The sequence below is a fragment of the Onychomys torridus genome, chromosome 7 (assembly GCF_903995425.1).
Source record: "Onychomys torridus chromosome 7, mOncTor1.1, whole genome shotgun sequence".
NCBI classification, from domain to species: Eukaryota; Metazoa; Chordata; class Mammalia; order Rodentia; family Cricetidae; genus Onychomys; species Onychomys torridus.
The window spans coordinates 31,009,204-31,023,737 of NC_050449.1; the positions used below are offsets into that span (position 1 = coordinate 31,009,204).

The window sequence follows — 14,534 nt, forward strand, 5'->3', positions numbered from 1 at the left end:
CCCACCGAGGAGCTTAACTATAATTCCTTTCATCCAACTGCTTGCCTCTTCTTGATCTGAGAATCAATCCCATAAATAGCAGGCAAGAGTTTGCACATTACTCTCCCCCTCCAGCTTTTAGCATTTTGATGAAGATTCTCATCTCTTCTTTAAGCACTTTACAACTTGGCAATTTTTATCCCTTTGCTTCCTTTAAACAAAATAAAACAACAACACAAAACCAGAAAGCCGGGAGGGCGGCAGTGGGCTGTCAGGGGAAGCATGGTGCTCTCAGCGCTTTCCCAGGAGGAAGGTTTGTCTTCCCCACTGCTGGGAAGCAGAGGGTGGCTTCCAGCTCTTCTAATGGGTTAGGCTGCTGAAAAGCGGGTGCCACTCTCCCCCAAGTAGGGTACCGTTAGCCTCTTAAACCCCACCCTCACTGAAGTTGGGGCTTGCTCTTGTCAACAATGTTCAACTCACAGCAGTTTCCCCCTTCCCAAACACTCTTCTGTTGGGCTCAGAAATGGAAGCCAGGGGAAGCCCAGCTGCTGGCCTGGGGCGAGGGCCTCAGCTCCCTGCCCATCCCCAAGGCAGTTCTGTCACCTAAAGACAGAATGGTGAACTCTCTGTTTTCTGTTTTGTTTTAAAGCAGGCTGATGCGAAGGTTCCCTGGGGACTATTGAGGATGACAGTGTCTCTTCACTGCCCTCAGCACCCCCCCACTTCAGGAGGATGGCTTCTACCTTGAGAACCTCCTGCCTCAGCCCTTCCTTCAGCTGCTGGGATCACAGTCATGCTCCACCACACCCTTACTTTCTCATCTCTAGCCTCCTTTGAGTCTTCCCAAACATCATGGGTGGGAGAGAGAGAGAGAGAGAGGAAGGGGCAAAGGAGGCGTTCAGGCCTTGGATTCAACCATGTGTCCTTTCCTTTGCGTCTCCAGTGATTAGCAACAGAGGAGAGCCCTCCAGATCCTCCATGGGATGTTGGCGACAGTAGATTGCCAGGGCACCAGGGAGATCCAGCCTGGTCCCCTGAGATACCACCACGTGTCCTCTCTTGTCTGCACACATGAGGAGAAACAAGTTTGAATCCAGGGACTCAAGAGAAAAAAAAAAAGTCCCCCTTGACAGCCTCGATTCCCAGGTTTATTGTTATTTGTGGAGAGTTGACAGCGGCATGCAGCTTTGGGAGCAGAGCTGAGAAAACAACACAGGCCTGGCCCCCTGAGGCTCGCAACTCAACAGAGACGACCCAGCATGATAGAAGCCAGGCGCCTACCTCCCTGATGCCCTGCCTGCCTCCCTTGACTAAGTCTGAGGGCTGAGGGTGGTCCACCAACTTAAGGAAAAGGGGAAGGAGGGAAGGACTGGAGCACAGAGCAGGGGACTCCAAAGCCTGCCTGCCTCTTCAGCCTGTGAGCTGGGACAGTCTCAGATTCCCATGGAGCCAGAGCCTCTGCAGAGGGCCTGCCATGCTTTCTCCTCTCTGAGAAGTACCAACCTATGTTCTCTGGCTGAGTGATCCTGGTCCCAAGTCTTTAAATTCACTTCCGGGGGGTGAGGGGGAGACCAAGAAGCAACTTTTTGGAAATACTGATCTCTGGCCAGGCTCTGATTAGCGTCATCAATTTTCCTGTTCTTATCTGGTTCAGGTGGAATCCACCTTAGTCCCTTCCTGCTGGTAGAACGGGGACATGTACCTTGACTCTGTTCCTGATACCCCAAGAAACAGCTCCTAGAGGAAAGAGGAAGATAGCTCTGATGTGAGGGGAAGTGAGTCTGTTCCTGGGCCCCAGACTCATGCCCCTTCTGGCAAACATGTCCTCTGTCCCTGTAAGATGTGCCCTCTGCACCTTTTGCGATGTTCCTTGTCCGTTAGGGCCGTATTTCGTATTTCACAACCGTGTCAATTCCTTCATCAAAGTTTTGCTCCAAGTACTATTTGACCAAGAAGCCTTCCTTTCCATTCCACCCCAGGCCAGCATCCTTCAGAGCCTTGCAACAGGCAGACATGGGGTACCACAGCAGGACATACAAATCTAAGTCATCAGAAATTCCCTTCTCTACCACACGCCCTTTCTTTGCCTAGTGACCTCTCTGCTCCTCAGCATAAATAAGCTCCTGGCGATGGCTGCCATTTTCTAGGTATTTTCTGTGGGGTAAAAATGTGTTAACGTGAGTTCACAGGTTTCTCTTCCTCATGCACATACCAGTAACCCTACAGATCCACGTCTTTGGCTTACTGTGAAAGTATAAAAACAAGCACATCCCGGACCCTTTAGGTCTGGCTGCCGTTTAGACCTCCGTGAGAGAGAGTTTGTTAGTCCCTCCCCTTGCCATTCATTTTGATGAGGGTAAGACAGTAATATGGAATGAGTAGCAACCACCATTTATTGTGCCCTTACCTCAAGTACGAATGTTTCGGGGTAAAAACAGGAAAGGAGACCAGCATAGAGAAGACAAAGCGGTCATGGAAACAAGCTGCCATCTTGGTCTTGGCCCTCTGCCGAGGCTGTCCTTCGATTTTCATGTGGTCCAGACTTCTAAAAATCACACCATGTGGAGAACACTGGTGTCGTCTGCATGTAGCATATGGGCTTTAGTGACAGCTAGTGCTCGTGCTTCCCATACCGTCCCACAGTAGGGCTGTTTCATCTCCCACAGTGGGGCAGCTTCTTCCCTGCAGTTCCTTCCTGCTGGGGCTGTTATCCTGGTAGCAAGCAGTGCTGGTCCAAATGCATGCAAATATTTGACTGCAGTTTGCTCTTGTTATTTTGTAGGAAAATGAATGAGTAGAAGATGAAAAAAGAAAGCGCTGATACTAGAGCTGAGGATAGAGGGGTCTTGTAACATGATAAAACCTAGACAAAGATGGAAGGCGTTTAGTGCGCTGAAAGCCATGGATCTGGAGTCTCCTTCACTGGACTGTGTGCTCAATTAGGAAGCGAAAGAATGAAATCAGAGAATGAACATGAGATAGTGAGTGTCTGGTTGAAGACTGAGCCTCAGAGGCGATGCATAGTTGGAAACCTGGTGCTGTATTTCCCGGTTGGAACTTTGAAAACACACACTGTAGGCTCAAGCCCCAGGCTGCCTGTTCCTGACCAGACATGCCACCATCAGAGGCCAGAGCTCTGACTCACGTTGACCCAGGTTCTATTAGGGCCTCCATGTCAGTCTGGACCCAAGTGTCTTGTAGGGGCTTAGGTGGAGTAGGGGAAGGGGAATCCTGCCCTTAGCCTGTTGTCTCCACATGGCCTTCTTTGCCATCCCACCATGGCTTTCCAGAACCATCCACAGTTACCAAGAAGAGTCCATATTCTAAAATGATCCAAGGGTAGAGACTCTTGTCTCTTTCTTTCCAAAGTTCAGTGGTTTTAGGTGGTTTAAACCAGGGCACTTCATCATTCAGAAGTGGCCCTTTCTACCTAAATATCTACCTAAATTCTAGTTGTCTCTTCCCACAGAAGCCCCCTCTTCTGTGCCTTCTTCTGAGCCTTCTTTCTTCTCAGCTCAGAGAGACTCCAGGCAGCGATTGTCAGAGGTCAGCAATAGTGTTATTACTCATAGCCTCTAAAGCATGCAGCTATTAGACTGAAGGACAGAGCACCAGGCTATGTTTTGCCTCCCACTGGCTCCTGGCTCCCTCTTGCCAGCCCCCTTCCCTTTCACCCCAGCCTTAGGAAGGAGTTTGCAGTCCCCTGGCTTCTACCAGGGAAACCTTTAGTCATGCTTCAGCCCTTCCAGCTGCAGTCAGCCCCGGAGACGTGTTTCATATTGGCAGCAGACTCTTTGAACACTAGCAACTTGTCTGAGAAGCATAACTCACATGGAACCTTTGCAATGACGGCTAATTTCCTATCATTATGATGTTGATGGAAAAGAACGAACGAGCCCTGACTTCAGCAAGTTAAAAATTGCGCCTCTCTTTCCCCTTCTTTCTCCTAGAAGATAAGCCTCCCCTGTGCCAGAGCAAGGACCAGTGGGTGGAAGAAAGAGTGGAGAAGATAATTTTGCCCACTAGTCCTCAAGGACCAATTAAGAGGCTCCGACTTACAACAGACACCAATTCTCCTGGGACGTGAGCATCTTTCAGGGTCAGGTTGCCAAAGGTAAAGGAAGTAAGCATCTTGACTCACTTTGTCCAGAGCAGGGTGACCTAGGCAGTCAGGGAAAATGACGAGGGAGGCCATCAGGATGGATAGGACTGATGAACGGGATTCTCATCCAAGATGACACCCCACCAACTGGGAAGCAGGGGTGGATGGCTTTCTGCAGGCTTCTCTGTGCTTTCTTCTCTGAGGTGCCTGGCTGTGTATGTCAGAGTCTCTGTTCAGAGGGCACTCAGAAGACCAACCTGCTAAGTCCTTGTCCTGAGATTTGTACAAGGGAGAAAATGATCCCAGTGGGAGACTTGAACTACCAGGGTGATTTCTTTAGCAAGTACGTGCATGGGCTTAGAAAGGGGGTGGTGGGGTGCCCTAGTTAGGTTTCTGTTGCTGTGATGAAACACTATGACCAGAAAGCAAGTGGAGGAGGAAAGGGTTTATTAGGCTTATACTTCAGCATTGTTGTTCATCACTGAAGGAAGTCAGGACAGGAACTCAAACAGGGCAGGAACTTGGAGGCAGGAGCTAATGCAGAGGCCATAAAGGCTGCTGCTTACTGGCTTGCTCATCACAGCGGCTCATCCTGCTTTCTTATAGAACCCAGGGCCACCAGCCCAGGGGTGGTACCACCCACCATGGGCTAGATCTCATGGAGGCATTTCCTCCGCTGAGGCTCCTTCCTCTCTGATGACTCTAGCTTGTGTCAAGTTGACACACAAAACCAGCCAATGCAGGGGAGTAGGCAGGATGAGTAGAGAGAGAGGTGAAGAGGCAAGGAAGCCAATTTCAGAGGGACTGGGAGGGTCAAGGACAGTGGAGGCTGGGGAGATAGAGGGTTCATAACAACAATCCACAGCCGGAGGATGGCTGCCATGCTGTCCTGATTGGTACTCCAGCTTTCCCTTCACAGATGAGAAACTTACTGCTTCTACCCTGGGCTCAGGAGCAGTGGGCATTCAGTGTTTTAGGGCTAATTGTCAGAGGACTAAGAGAGCTAGGTTATGAACAACCAGGAACTCTGATTTCTCAGAGAAATTTGTCCAGATCAAGCAGCAAGTTGGCTCTAGGGTTATCACTAGAACTCAGGTCCCAAATAGCAGAGTCAGGAACCAACTACTAGGTTCCAGGCACTGTGAGAGCAATGGATGTGCCCTACGGAGAAGACAGAGACTACAGTGGTGGAGGGGGCAGATATGACTAAAAAAATAAATAAAATGAAAATTTCCCTGAGCTGAAGCCAAGCAGGTAACTTCAGAGTCAAGAGGATCCCAAGGACTGGGGAAGAGAAAGATGAAAGCAAAGCACGCTTCAGGTCCTAAACTATACCAGTTCTGAACCCCCGAAGTGAGGGCTGGAGAGATGGCTCAGTGGTAAAGAGCACTGACTGCTCTTCCAGAAGACCTGGGTTCGATTCCCAACACCCACATGACAGCTCACAACTGTCTGTAACACCAGTTCCAGGGGACCTGACACCCATGGCAAAACACTAACTAAAAAAAAAAAAAAGATGATGATGATGATGATGATGAGGAGGAGAATGGTGCCCACAGTTCCCATGGATATCTGTAAGCAGGAAATAAGATGACAGAGCAACATTATAAAGACAGAAGAGGCAGAATGGAGGGTGCTTCTCAGTGGCGGTGCTCCTCAGTGGCAGAGCATCCACCCAGTGTGAAGAGCCCTGCATTTGATTCTTAGCCTTCCTGAGAAGAAGATTCTGAGCTCAAACTATCAACCAAGGGTGTAGAGGAAGTCAATGCTGGCTATGTGAGAACTCACCTTAATTCCCAATCAGCAATACAAAAATACATATCTAGAGGTGATATTCCAGCAAAACCAACAGTTGTGCATATTACAACACCTAAGGAAATGCAGGGGAAAGGACAGTATTTGCACAAGAAGGAGCAACACAGCAACACAGCGTGATTCTGCTGAAGGGGGAGATCCAGAGGGACAGGGAGGGGGTCATTACACCACTGTGTTCTTGACCCTGGGGATCTGTCTCCTTCCTGCAGTCAAAACACACAACCAGATTACATGGCTGAGTGACATTTCCATGTCCACACTGGGTTCAATGCCTTCCAATATAGTTCAGTCCTTTTTTGTTTTGTTTTGTTTGTTTTCAAGACAGGGTTTCTCTGTGTAACCCTGGCTATCCTGGAACTTGCTTTGTAGACCAGGCTGGCCTAGAACTCAGAGAGTCATCTGTCTCCCTGAGTGTTGGGATTAAAGGTATGCACCACCACTGCCTGGCATAGTTCAATCTTCCAGTCGACCTCCAGTCAGAATCTAGAGGTAACTATATTTATGCAACAGAATGCAAATCTTCTAAGTCTTAAGGTAAAGAATGTAGATAATATACTGTTGTTATACTACATACATATTGTATAAAATAGTATATAATGCTTCATATACAATGCTAGATATTATAATATTAAATACAGTATTCCCCCCCCCCCCCTTTTTTTTTTGGTTTCTTGAGACAGGGTTTCTCTGTGTAGCCCTGGCTGTCCTGGAACTCACACTATAGACCAAGCTGTCCTGGAACTCAGAGAGCTACCTGCCTCTGCCTCCCAAGTGCTGCGATTAAAGGCATGCATTACTACATTTTCTTTTTTGAAACAGAAGAAGTGCCCAGGAAAGAGAACTGCCCAGAATGAGGCAGAACACCCAGCAAACAGTGGAAACCTAGACTGAGAGCTTGGTACTAAGCTCTTAAAGAACTTCCAGGAGAGGAGAAGCATTTGCGACTGCCCAGTAGGCAGATGGCTGGACTTTGGAGAAGCCTGGAGAAAGCAGGCCAGATTCCCATGCTTGGTATCCGTGATAGCTCGAAAGAAAGATTTTGTGTAGACAGAGGTACTTTGGAGCTGCTGGAGAGGGTCTTTGACAAGAGGTGACATTTTCTGAGCATTTCCCATGCACCAGAACTCTGTGAGATCACTGCACTAAAGCCCTGTGACGGATTTTGGTTCCAGTTACATAGGCAATGATGAGCTGGGTCCATATCAGTAGTTCCAGCATTTGGGAGCATGTGGAAGGAGATGGAGGCTAGCCTGGGTTACATAACTAAAACCACCTCGTGGGAGAAAAATAAAAGAAAGCATGGGAGGAAGGGAGAAAAGGAGGGATTGGGGAGGAAAGGGAGAGGGGAACAAGGGGCAATGATGATAAAAGACCCGAGTTCTAGAGCCTGCCTGAGTTCAACAAATAGCCCAGCTCGGAACTGAGCCTTTGTTGAGTCAATTTAAAATGTGAGTTTATGAAGAATCAAAGGACTCAATCAACACATGCTGACACATCTTTCCCCATTGAGGAAACAGTGTGTGCTGTTCCCTTCTCGAGCCTGAGTAGGGAACGAGCTTCTCTACATAGTGCAACACCACCTGAGTGCTTTGATTGGTCCACAGGGATGGACTAGAACCCATGTGTTTACCCAACAGGGCTTAGGAAGTTCCCACCTGGGAAAGCACCTGCAGTTGGGGGTCCCCTTTTCTCCAGCTCTGAGCATTGATGGTGCTTTCTAAGGACATAGAGACTGACCTTGAGTCCGAATCCCAGAGGGATGAGCCAACACCCAGCATAAGTACAAGGAGGAGGAGAGACACTAGAGCCCTTGGGTTGCATATCCTTAGCCACACCTTTGTCCTCTAACCAACCTCAGACACACATCAATGGCCCCTAACTGTCCATTAGACCTGAGCTAGCCTCTGTAGCCCCTTTGGTGGTGTCTCCTTGCGAACTGGTGCCTCCATTGAGTTTGGGGGGGGGGCGCGGGCGGGCAGGAAGGCAGGCAGGCAGACCCAGGAGAATATGTATGTCAGTTAAGGTTTGTCGTTTACACGTGGAGATCATTAACAAGACTTATTTTTAAATTGTAATTGCAAAATGTAAATGCTCCCCAAACTGATGTGTAATTGCTACCCCATCCACCCCAGCCCTTCCCCTCCGCTGCCAGCTCTGCAAGGAGAGAATTAGAAAATAAAAAGGGGGTGGATTATGTAAGCAAAACGATTTTAAAAAAAGAGAGCGAGAGCTAAGAATTTAAGTGAGACAGCTGGCGGCTTCTCTGATTGCCACACTTCCAGCATTAGCTACAAAAATTGTCCTTGCCAATCGCACCCATGCAAGCAATAGTGTCAACTGTGCTTAGGCTCCAGGACACACCATACTGCCACTCACTTGGAGAGACAATCCCATGGTGAGTCAGTGTGTCAGGGAGTCTAGGGTTAGAGGTCGGGTTCCTGTTTGAATTGACTCCTGTCTTCTTGGTGGAAGCCTCCCTTCCATTCTCAAGACACAGCCACACAGGAGCTATCAGTCAGGCAAACCCTCTCCCCGTATACTAGCAGCTATAAGATGGCCCAGGGGCACAGGCTGGTCTGCATGAGTCTAACAACAATCTTAGCCAGAAGAGAGTAGAGTTTTACCAGGTAGTCCATGGGGAGAGCCACAGTGCCACCTCAGTCCCAGAGAAAGTCACTGGACTTGGCTTCAGGAGGCAACACACTCACACTAGCTCACCACATCTGCAAGCCTGGATCAGGCTTTCTCTCTGTCTTTTATGTGCCTTCCATGTTCCTAAAGGTCTTCTCCTATCCTCTATGTACATTGAACTATATGTACCATGATTGTGTGCTCAGGCTCCAAATGCCAAAAAGACTGTCAACCATGACTTTAGGGGAATTTCCCCCCAAAATATAGTTCTGCCTTTTCCCCTGTGGATGTCTGCTCATGGTAGGGCATGTTGACCCCATCACTACACCAGCACCACAGTGCCTCCAGACAGGAAGGGAGACAGTCATGGCTGCCTGCTCTTTCCTTCTCAGACATGGTCATCTGTGACTGTCTGTGACCACTAACCACCAGCTTAGGAAACTGGGACAGCCTCACTTGCTGCTTGTATCACCAACTTTCTCTTTATAAGAGAAACAGGTTTTTCTGAGCAACATGGCAATAATTACCAACCTCAGAAGGAAGGCTGATGGACAGGGAGGTTTACAGGGGCCCTAAGACGTCATGGAAATATATAAAATCTCAGACAAGGTTCTTGGGAGTTGGGGCTGAATCTCACCATAACAGATCCAGCCCCAATCACAGCATACAGGAAGAGAAAAGGTGTTGTTTTGGATATAATGGGCTTCTAAATTGCTAACTATACTGCTACATAAGTCTACGGGATCTGAAGGGAGTTAAAAAGCCAAAAAAACTAAACCACAACAATAAAACCCACACCCACACCTGCTAAGAGGCTTGGATGTGAGTTCTCTATTCAAAGTACTTAATACAGTCTAAGGAACTATTTCTCCAAATCCATCATAAACACCTGGGGTGCAGTTTCCTCTACGTTCATTGAGTCCTTTGGGGTGCATATGTGTGGGCCCTCACCTACTTCACAGAATAAGGGTCTCTGACTATGGGACTGGCATTTGTCACCAACATCCCTGGGTGATTCTCAGGTAACATTTGCTCCAGCAGTGTGCAAATGTGGTCACCACCACGGATGTGTACAATGCCCATCCATCTGGCTGGGGAGGTGACAGAAGACACGAAAATACAAGCAATGTTTGTTGTCTAAGGCTGTTGTTGCTAAGTATCTGCTCAAGTGACCAGTGGGCGCTAGGGGCAGTTCTGGGGGAAGGACAATGTGTGTAGGGGAGAGGGGGCTTCAGCACACATCGAAGGGCAGAAAAGCATGCCTTACTGTTGGGTGACGCCACTGCCTCTGGGATGGTCTTCAGGAGGCTCACCCCCTCTTCTCACTTCCAGCTGGGCCAGAAAGGCTTCTTGTCAGCCACAGAGAGAGCACCTGCCGAGGGAAGGGAACAGTAGGTTTCAGGAGGGGCATCCCCGCAGAGGACTGGGCTCTCCCACCCAGCTCCTCCCTAGGACATGTCTTATTATAGAAAGAATGGATTTTATTCCACTGCGCATGATCCGCTGTTCAGCTCTCCTCGGCAAGGCTGTGAGCCCTGCCCACATCTTTGTAGGCCCCAAACTTGGTTCCATTTGTTGGTGTTGCCTGTCTGGTTTCCTGACCTCAGGCTGACTACAGCTTCCTGCCCAGCAGTGGGAAGGTCTCTGGGAGTGAACTTAGACACTGGGACAAGCTGATATCTTGTAAGATGGGAACTCAGGAGGTGAGCAGCATGCTCTTTCGGTCTGATGCTGAGCTTTGGGTCCAGGTGATGACTGTCAGGCTTAGACTAGGGGCCTGAAGGGACAATGGTTGGGGGAAGATGGGGGGTGGGGGCTTGATGAAAACAAGAAAATGGGGAGGAAAAGTCAGGAGAGGAATAGACCCGGACCAAAGAAAGACAACTGGAGACCTAAAGGGCGCCTTGGCTGCCCGCCTTTAAAGGTTATTTTTAGGTTCAAGTGAATTAATTTTCACAATATTTGAAATGAACCACAATGTCTGAGGCAGAGTCTGGGTGGTCAGCCTTGCCATTAGGTCTGGCCAGATATTTCCCAACCACCCCATCACTTTCTCCTGTGGATGAGTTGCTAATTTGAATCCAAGGAGGCTCTGCTAGGAGCCAGGATGGAGCAGGGGCTGCTCTAGGCTGTGCTTCCAGGGTAGCAGTGGGCAGTTCTTCTGGCCAAGAGCCTTAGTTAGCCCTGTCCTCAAGGCAAACACATCTGTAACGTCAGCAGCCCCTTTCTAGTTAACACCAGCTTAGTGAAAACACATTTGCACCTCAGTAAAGAATGTAATTAACTAGCGGCCCGACAACAGGAGCTGAGAAAAGCAGCCTAGGCTGCGGCTGCAGCAGGAAACAGAAAGTAGACATCTGCCTGAGCAACAAGGCTCTCCTGCCTGGTGTGTGTGTGTGTGTGTGTGTGTGTGTGTGTGTGTGTGTGTGTGTACACGTACATGTGCAACACATTGCTGGGGAGCTGAGGGTGGCAAACACACGGCATCCAGGATCCTCAGGGAGGTTCGAATTCCTGGTTGCAAGAGAGAAAAAGGCAGGGTGTACTGGGATAGGGTGAGCTAGAGAGATGTTCCAAGAGTAAACAAGTAGCCCAATGCATTTCCACTAACAAATGCCCCCTGGGTTCAAACAACCTCCCTGCCTTCTTCATACCCCCACGCTCCTCCCAAGAGGAGGAAGAATACTGAGACGCATTTGCAGGTCAGAGAGAGAGGCCAGAGAAATCAGCACCAATGGAGGATGGGGCACTGTTAGTGTCCAGTTACTCTTGTCTCACTCCCTTCACCCTGCTCCTCCTCCGGGGAACCTTGTCCATGAACTCTGTAACGAGCCCCAGGGCTCTGGGCACAGAGGCTGCAAACCTGGGTGGGAGGTGTTCTGATTCCTCCTCTCCAAGATCCACGCGATTTTCACTCCGTGTCACTCTCTCTTCTCCTCTCGTCCTAGTCGGAGGTAAAGCTCATCTCTCCTCCTTTCCATTCCCCATGGCACATCCTAGACGGGTCACCCTCCCAGGTCACACTTGTCATACTCCTTCCTGGTCGGTGCCATCAACCCTCAGTGCATCCACACCAGTGACTTATCTACAAGCAGTGAGCACTCACGGCCTTTCATGGGCTTACAGCTGCACCACCAGCAGGATGCCCAGCAGTATCTTGCTATGGGAGGCTGGGAGGCGCTCAGAAGAAGTCTATTAGCACTCCAGACCAAGCACGGCTTTCTGGGCGCCTGGGTGCCGTCTTTCTAGACTCATCCTCGTCTCTATAGCAAGGAGTCCACTACTCTCTACCCAATCAGAACCGCTCTCTTTGCCACACCTGGGCCACACTTTCGAAGTTCTCTCAATATCCACAGTCTATATTTCTACCTGACAGGACCCTAGCCACTCTTCAGTGTTTATCTCAAACGATCTGGTGGCTGCCTCAGTGTTTTCTTCCTCTGTGTTTCTAAGTAAGGCGCTGCTTGGCATTGTCTGCAAGCCCTTGCTACAATCTGTCTCATGCTATGGTCATCTTACATTCCACCATCTCTTTCCAAACTGTGAGCCTCACAGCCGGGAACCGTATCTTGTAAGTTTTCAGTTTCCAAAGCACATTTATAGAAAAATACCTTATTTCATTCTTAAAACCAATCTTAGAAGTAATATTTTATCACCTTTACAAAACACATACACTTATTACAGGAAATAAGTAAGTAAAGTTGTGAGTTGTAATGTTGTAATGCATGGCCAACATTTGATATTTGAAATAAAATCTTGTTTCTTAAAATAGTGCCATATTATGCACACAATTTAGTATTTGACAATATAGTACACATATTTTCATGTAGGGGAATTTATTTATCATCACCATCAACATCGTCATCATTATTGTTTTTTTCAAGACAGGGTTTCCCTGTGTTGCTCTGGCTGTCCTGGAACTTGCTCTGTAGGCCAGGCTAGCCTCCAACTCGGAGATCCACTTGCCTCTGCCTCCCGAGTGCTGAGATTCAAGGCCTGTGCCACCACCACCCAGTAGGAATTCATTTTTCAAACATTTGTTTTGTTTTATTTTTTCTTTTTGTTTTTTTTGAGACAGGGTTTCTCTGTATAATAACTCTGGCTGTCTGGAATTTGCTTCGTAGACCAGGCTGGCCTTGAACTCACAGATATCCACCTGCCTCTGCCTCTTGAGTCCTGAGATTAAAGGCATGAGCCACTACCACCCAGCATTATTCATTATTTTAATGGCTATATGACATTATATTTTATGAATATGCTATAGTTATTCATCTAAATTTTTTATTTTATGTTGTTTATATTATTTCCAGTTTTTCTACCATCAACAAATACCGATTATTCTTGCTAGCTGACTTTTACCCCACTCCTGATCATTTTCCCAGGGTAAGTTTTATGTGGAATTGCCAAGTCCAAAGATGCATTTAAAGACCTTCCACAGATTCCCTGCAGGAGGGTCATATTTATTTATGTCCTACCAGCAGCACATGAGAAATGTTTTTTTTTTTTCCTTGTCAAGTAGTTGTTCCCATTTTATAAACGTGGCTAACGAGGCTTAGGAACATCAAACACAGGTATGTTTGTGCCTTGTCTTCTAGCATTAGAGGTTTCGTATAGCTCATCTCCCTACCCTGCTCTTTCTGTTCTTGTGTGTCTTAGCATTGCAAAGAGATCACTTGCTGGCGGCAGGCAGTATCACCTCAGTGTTGTTTTCCTCAGAGGGGAAGAGAGGGGTGGACATGCCTAGAGGGCCATGCCTCGAGCCTTTCAAAGTCACCCTCCCCATCCAGCTGTCCCTGTCCCTGAGACAGATATGGCAGATGGGAGAATTGTGAGCTACTGTTTACCGACCCGCTCTCCTCTTCTGCAAAGGTGCAAATTGCTTCCATTTAGCCTGTGTCTTAAGAATCTACCTTGTGCCTGGGCCTGAGCCCCAAGATGAGTCACTCAATCCCCAGCCTCTCTTTTCCTCTCCCACTTCCAACCTTTTTCCTTCCCCTCTTCAGAGCCTTCCTTTTTCTCCTCCTGTCCTGTAGATTCAGATTCGAGTGGGAAAGACAGATGGATGGGAAGTACTGTGAATTGCCCTGTGTGTTTGGTGCGGCTTCTGGCTGCTGCTCTGGCATCCCCTCCTATGCCAAGCACATAGAGATGAGGTCAGGGTCAGGCCTAGGTTCAGAGCTGGGCAAGGCAGAAAGCCCTGTCTGTCTCCCAAGTCCTCCAGCTTCTGTCTCTTATCATGCTCCCTACGGCCCCAGGGAGTGTGTGTGTGTGTGTTTGTGGGTTGGGAAGAGCTCCCTCCTGAGGTCCTGCAGCAGTCACAGGGTTCTGACTTCTGCTCTAGCTAGATCTCCACCCACCCTGGGGTGACGCTGGGATTCCTTGGATAGGACTGAGACCAGCATTCGTCAAGAGAAGCCTACCTGCCTCCCGCTCTGGGATTAATAAAATGCACATTAGTCAGAGGAAGGATGATCAGAGGTGACACTAGTGTGCCCCTGCATGGGGCACTGCTTCAGGGCTACAATAGACAGATTTCTCCTTTCCCAGAACTGACAAGCAGCTATCTCCATTGGTTTCCCCACCGCCCACAGGAAGCTCGGAGGCAGAAATATAGCCTATAATCTCCTTTCTGTCACTGGCAGTGATTCCTCTGAGCATAAGGAGGGCAGCTCACATGTCAGAAAGCTCCGAGGCAGATGAAAGACAGAAGGAGGGTGGAAGGGAGAAAGTGGCTGCAGATGTGTGGTTAGCATCCTTCCCAGCTCAGCCACCTCAGCCACCAGCATGCTCCTTTTCCACCGGGGCAAACACCCCATCACACTCTTCCTCACTCTTCAAAGTCGTCCACCTTTAGCAGGCAGCCTGGGACAATACTGCCCGATCCTGAGCTAAAGCTGGACAGTCTGAGAGACAGGGCTGAGTCCCAGAGGCAGACTGAAGGAGAACTGAGCCTTATGTGACCTGACATGAGAATCCAGATGTTTGGGAGACAAGGAAGGGATCAGAG

General features: G+C 48.7%; 1 protein-coding gene across 5 annotated transcripts in view; it reads right to left on the bottom strand.

Annotated features, from left to right (window-relative positions):
- The window catches only part of Pknox2 (PBX/knotted 1 homeobox 2), a 269,797-nt gene that overhangs the window by 90,743 nt on the left and 164,520 nt on the right, over nucleotides 1-14,534 (bottom strand). For 2 of the 5 annotated variants that reach the window (XM_036192446.1, XM_036192447.1), the window contains exon 3: nucleotides 9,795-9,899. The exons of 1 other annotated variant lie outside the window; for it this stretch is intronic. The gene's annotated coding sequence lies outside the window, so the exon portion shown is untranslated. Of the gene's footprint in view, nucleotides 1-2,386; nucleotides 2,446-9,794; nucleotides 9,900-10,967; nucleotides 10,987-14,534 lie in introns of those variants that run through there. 2 more of the 5 variants (XM_036192448.1, XM_036192450.1) reach the window with 2 other exon arrangements.